We start from the raw sequence: 6,290 nt of genomic DNA, 5'->3' as shown, positions 1-6,290 counted from the left end.
AACTTTCTTACAATGACACTCCCATGACAATTGGGATGTTATTGGTTGGTCAGTTGCTAAGAAACTCTGGAAAGCTACACCATCAGGACTGTCATGACCCAAAGGGAAGAAGGCTCGCAGAAGTGTGCCTTGCTGATGATAATCAAACTTGTGAAACTCAGAGGTGAAAGCTGTTGTTGGATTGGACTCCTGGCCTACTCTGCATGAATAAAGAACAGTGAATTTTGGAACTGCGCAGCAATGTAAGGAGAATGCTTGTGGAAGGCATAATTTACTTTTTTTTAAAAAGTATAATTCGTGTTTAATTTGCATTGCTTTTGGGTTGTGTTAAAGTAATAGCTTCAACCAGTGGAATCTTGTTGGTAATTCCTTCATTTGGAAGTCATTCAGTAAATTTGTTTATTTTGGTTTATGATTTCCACATGGGGATCATAATTTATTTTTATAATGTTAATTAAAAAGCTAAAATGTGGGAATTGTAAACATGGTTTACAGGAATGCAGCATCAGAGTTGGAATTTTGAAACCAGCAATGAAAGAGGCAATAATAGCAATTATTGAACATTTGTAGCAGATCCACATTCCCTGCATGAGCTGGTGGCAATGAATTCCAATGATCTATGATTCACAGAATAGAAAAACCTCCTGAAATCTAACATAGCTCTATGTTAATGTAACTAATGCCAAGTTCCCTCGTTCTCCATAACCCAATTTAGATTCGCAACATATATATAATTGGTGCCATCCAGATTTTGGATGAGATTTTGAACTGAGGTCCCATTTCCCCCTCCCAGATCCATGTTAAAGTTTCCACTGCTGTCAGAGGGGCAGAGATCTCTGCTGAACTGAGAAATATTTATTCCTCAATCAATATCAAAACAGATAATTGTGGGACTTCTGGTGGCGGAAAAACACACGAGGTAGCTCCCACTAGAAACCTGACTTTTTACTCCTTTTTCCCAGCACCACAGGTCTCTAACCTCTTGGAAAAATCTTGAAACTTGACTGTTTAGAATTCTCTCATTACAAAATGCCCAAGAGAGGCAAAACCAAAAATGATTTGGTCCGAATCTCGTCGACAGAATCTGAAACCTCTCAGGGATCAACTGGTGATAAGATGGCGACGGGAGCTTCTTCTCCAGCCACTCCACAAACAGCCAAAGCTCTTTCCAAAATCTTGGCGGTCAAGTTTGGTACGCATCGACAAAGCTCTTTGGTGGATTTTAAAAGATCACTTGAGATGGCCTTGGCCCCCATTCGTTTCATTATTGAAGCCACCAATAGGACCATCAAAGCTCATGGAGCTACGATTAAGGTCATGGAGACGGCATTGTCAGACCACAGTAACAGGATCACCTCCTTAGAGACAATAAATGTGTATAGTGGGGTTACCGGAGGGGGTCAAAGGCTGGACCTCCACTGAATATTTCTTGGGACGTGTTCAATAAGATGGTGGATGAACTTTCATCCCCACACAGAATTAGACCAGGTCCATCAGTCACTTTGCCTAAGCCTCACATGGGAGATCATCCCCGTGCTGTGATCGCAAAATTTTACAGTTTCAAAGAGAAGTAGTTGGTTCTTCGATGGGCAAGGAGGGCACTGAAACCTTGTGTAGGAAGGATATTCTATTATGCTGTACCTGGACATGAGTGCAGACCTACTGAAAAAAAAGCCGCCTTTAATAGAGTGAAACTGTCCTATACAAGAGTGGAGTCAAGTTTGAGATGATTTATCCACCTCACCCTCGAGTAATGTTCCAAGAAAAAGACCACTTTTTTGACTTAGCGGGTAATACGGATTCTTGTGTCCAAAGGCACAAGTTGTGCTCTGTTTGATCTGTTCTTTGGCTTTGTGAATGGGCACTATGTATTTTGTTTCTTTTTATATTCATTGTTTGAGGGTATGTATTTTGTTTCTTTTTATATTCATTGTTTGAGGGTATTTCTTTTTAAATGTATTTATTCAAAGTTTTTCAATAAGTTTACAAAACCCTCCAAAAAAGAAAATAATACAAAAAGGGCAACATGCCAACACAACAGAACTTAACCCTCTAAACGATAAACAGTTTAGCAAATTAACACCCAATTCAAAACAGGATAGAGCATGCGCCCCTTACAAAAAGGAAAGGAAATCTCCCCCCCCCCCCCCCCCCCCCCCCAAACCCAGGGTTGCTGCTGCTGTTTTTTTAATTAAGGTTTTCCAAACTTTTCCATATTAAATAGTAATAATCTTAACACAGCAAATTAGTGAACATTAACATAGTGCATAAAGAGAATATACATCAGCAATCCACTAGACGTTACCCCACGTGCCTCAGTCCTCCCACCCCCTCCCATCGGGGCACTCACACCCACCCCCCCCCCCCCCCGGGTCGCTGCTGCTGCTGATGTTTTAATTTTCCCCGCGAAGTCAGCGGACGGTATTGTGCCCCCGCTCAACAGCAGCAGCTCTGTACCCTTGGCAAAGTTATTTCTACACATATGTAGGCATCCGTTCGTGGTGTTGTCCCTTGCTTCTCCCGGACGGAGTTCGCTGACGTTGTCATCTCGTGCGCACTTCCGCTTCTGCGGCCCTCCCGTCTTCCCCATTTTCTCTGTTCCTGTGGATGCCAAGTTTGTTAACGTTTCCCTGCCTCCGCCTCCCCTTCCCTGGCTCTCCTCTATTGTTCCCTGTCTCTCCCCCCTGTTCCCCCCCCCCCCCAGCCCTGTGGTTTGCCTTTCCTTCCTCTTAGATTTAGCTGTCCCTCCCCCCCTCTCCAGGTCTGTCTCTCCCTCTCATGCTTTGGCTACTTTCCCGTTTCTTGGCTACCTGGCTGTTCTTCTGCTCGTTTGTTGGCCACGAACAGGTCCCGGAACAATTGGGTGAACGGCTCCCACGTTCTGTGGAAGCCGTCGTCTGACCCTCGGATGGTGAATTTAATTTTCTCCATTTGGAGAGATTCCGAGAGGTCGGACAGCCAGTCTGCAGCCTTGGGTGGTGCTGCTGACCGCCAGCTGAACAGGATTCTACGGCGTGCAATCAGGGAGGCAAAGGCAAGGGCGTCTGCCTTCCTCCCCAGGAATAGATCTGGCTGGTCTGAAACCCCGAAGGTTTGAGGGTATTCTTGATTCCTTTAGTTAGATTTGAGCGACTTCTGCAATTTGTTCCTTTGTAACTATTTTTTCCTTTGTTTTCATTTTTATCATCTGCCGCAACTTTTAGTCTCCATCATGGTGTTGTAAGTTTAACAATTTTCACTCTTCAGTTGGGAGTCTCCCGCTAAAAAAGAGTGTTAGTTAACAGGAGTAGTATCACAGTTTTGTGCAGTTCATAATAATAGTTTTTAAAATGAGCTCAAGAGTTTGTGTTTAGTTATGTTTTGTTAACTGTAGGCTTTAGAGGGCAGCACGTTGCCCAGTGGTTAGCACTGTTGCCTACGGCGCTGAGGAGCCGGGTTCGATCCCGGCTCTGGGTCACTGTCTGTGTGGAGTTTGCACTTTCTCCCCGTGTCTTCGTGGGTTTGGTCCCCACAACCCAAAGATGTGCAGAGTAGGTGGATTGGCCACATTAAATTGCCCCTTACTTGGAAAACAAATAATTAGGTACTCTAAATTTAAAAAAAATTAATTACATTATAGGCTCTAAGTAAAATTATTTTTTTGCCACCGCTCCATTTGTTTTTGAGTGTGGTTATGCTCAACTGTAATGGTATCTGTGGGGTGGGGTGGGTTTTAGTTTGCGGCCGGTGTCTGTTGGCCTCTCTTTACGGAGTCACCTGACTTTGCTCGATGACCCTATTGGGTGGATCTTTTTGCTTTGCCTTAGGTGTATCTTTTGTTTAATACCTCTCCATGGGAATGGCTGACTTCGGTTTGAGTGGGGGGTGGACCTGGAATGTTAGGAGTTTGAATAGGCCTGTGAAATGGTTGAGGACATTTGCTCACCTAGAGCCTAAAATCTGATGGTTTTTTTTTGCAGGAAACAGTATAACACATCAAGGATCAGACCAGGCTGAGCAAAGGTTGGGTTGAGCAAGTTCTACTTTCAATAGCAGGGCCAGAGGAACAGCGGTTTTAATTAAGAAAAAGTCCAGTTTTATTCTTCCCAGATTGTGGCTGAGCTCAATGGTTGATATGTCATTGTTTGCAGCTCCCTGTCGAACATCCCAGTAGTTCTGGGAAACATTTATGCCCAAATCTGTAATGACACCAATTTTATTAACTCTCTGTGAGCTTCCCTCCCCACCTTGACTCACGTTAGCTTCTCTGAGAAGGCGACCTGAACTGTGTTTTGGACAGAAATTAGTTCTAATCCCAAATCTTTTATCCCAATTGGGGTAGTCAGGGTTTTTTCTTCTCACTCAAACCAAAGTCAGCCATTCCCATGGAGAGGTATTAAACACAAGACACACCTAAGGCAAAGCAAAAAGATCCACCCAATAGGGTCATCGAACCAAGTCAGGTTACTCCGTAAAGAGAGGCCAAAAGACACTGTCCGCAAACTAAAACCCACCCCACCCCACAGATACCATTACAGTTGAGCATAACCACACCCAAAAACAAATGGAGCAGTGGCAAAAAATAATTTTACCTAAAGCCTACAATATAATTAATTTTTTTTAAATTTAGAGTACCCAATTATTTGGGGGGAGATCCCTGGGTGTTTTCTTCTCCCGAATGACAGGGATTTTCCTTTTTTCCTTATGTTCACCTGGCTTATTCCGACATTGATTTTTTCGATTTAGATAGGGCTCTCCTCCCTTCCCTAATGGCAGCTGAGGACTCAGCAGTTGTAGACTGACCACCACCCACACTTTGTTGATTTGTTACTGGAGTCTGCCCCCACCCACCTGGAGATTGGATACAGTTTAGCTGGCTGATAAATTTTGCGAGCGCCTATTCACCTTTATTGCTGACTACATCAAATTGAATAGGTCCAACTCAATCTCCCCTTCCAGGTTGTGGGAAGCTTTTAAGGTCATCCTTCGGGGAGAAATTATTTTCTAGATCACATGTGGACTAAAGAAGTTGAAAAAGCAAGGCTGATAGACTCCATTTTAGAGGTGAACCACCAGTACTCACTCGATCCTGCTCCAGAGCTATACGCAAGCAGGAAAAGGTTGTAGACCCAATCGGAGCTATTGACCACCAATAAGGCGGTACGTCAGATACAGTGCTCCAGGAGTAATTTTTACGAATACAGGGAGAAGGACAGTCATTTTCTGACTCACCAGCCTAAATACCAGGCGGCCTCCCAGCAGATCCCCCAGATAGTCAACCCGGGCGACAACTTTGTTTCTGCCCCTTCTCAGGTCAATGTGGCTTTCAAATCCTTTTACAGCGATCTACATAATTCTGAACCTCCTGCAGACGAGACGATCATGTCTGATTTTCTGGGTGGTCAGTCCAGAGTTTTGATTGTTGGGACCTGCAGGAAAGCAGATATTATTCCATCACAATCCTAACTTGTGCCTTGTAGATGGTGGACAGGCTTTGGAGACGCAGAAGGTGTTACTTGCTGCAGAATTCTCAGCCTCTGACCGGCTCCTATAATTTATATGGCTGGTTAGTTAGGTTTCTGGTCACCTAGGATGTTGATGGTGGGAGTGTTGTTGTTACCACACCCTTTACAAGCGCAGTCAGTTCCAGCACCACAGACCTCGGAGTCCCAAAATAAGTGAATTAACCAATAATTTGTGTATTTTCCAGATCTTTAACCCTGGACCGCTCCAATGAGTTACAGGCACCAGATTTAGAAGTAAAACATTAACAAACTGTTTATTCATAAGAAGAATAAAAGAACATATAATGGAAATAATGGAACAAAGATCTACTAGTCCCAAAACCCCATCCCACCCTCCACCCGGACACACACAAGACAAGCACACAGTGAAGGGGATAGGAAAGCTTAAGAGGTATGAAAGATTTGTGGATCTTTGTTGCGGGGGTTGAAGTCCTTGTAGGCGGTGACCTCTTCAGAAGGTTCTACATCCATTCCGCCTTTCAACTTCTCTGATCTCTTCTGGCTGAATCGTGGAGAGTTCTCAGATTGGGCTTTTCCCAGCCATTCACAGAGAGGATTAAACTCTTACAGACCTGGTGAGAGAACCTGTACGCAGGTCTGGCTACTGTCAGCAGTCTTTTAAATAGAAGTACCTTCCACTGGTCTGTATGGGAGCTTCTTAAATCGCCTGGCAGAGAGAAAGCTGAAAGAGTGCGCCTTAAAGCTGTTTGCTGCCCGAATCTTTTCACAGAACTGACAAAATGGGCTTGCTTGTCCTGTTCCAGAGGTTTCTGAAAAGCTCCACCA

Source organism: Scyliorhinus canicula, chromosome 10 (assembly GCF_902713615.1).
Source record: "Scyliorhinus canicula chromosome 10, sScyCan1.1, whole genome shotgun sequence".
Lineage (NCBI taxonomy): Eukaryota > Metazoa > Chordata > Chondrichthyes > Carcharhiniformes > Scyliorhinidae > Scyliorhinus > Scyliorhinus canicula.
This window is presented reverse-complemented; position numbering follows the sequence as displayed.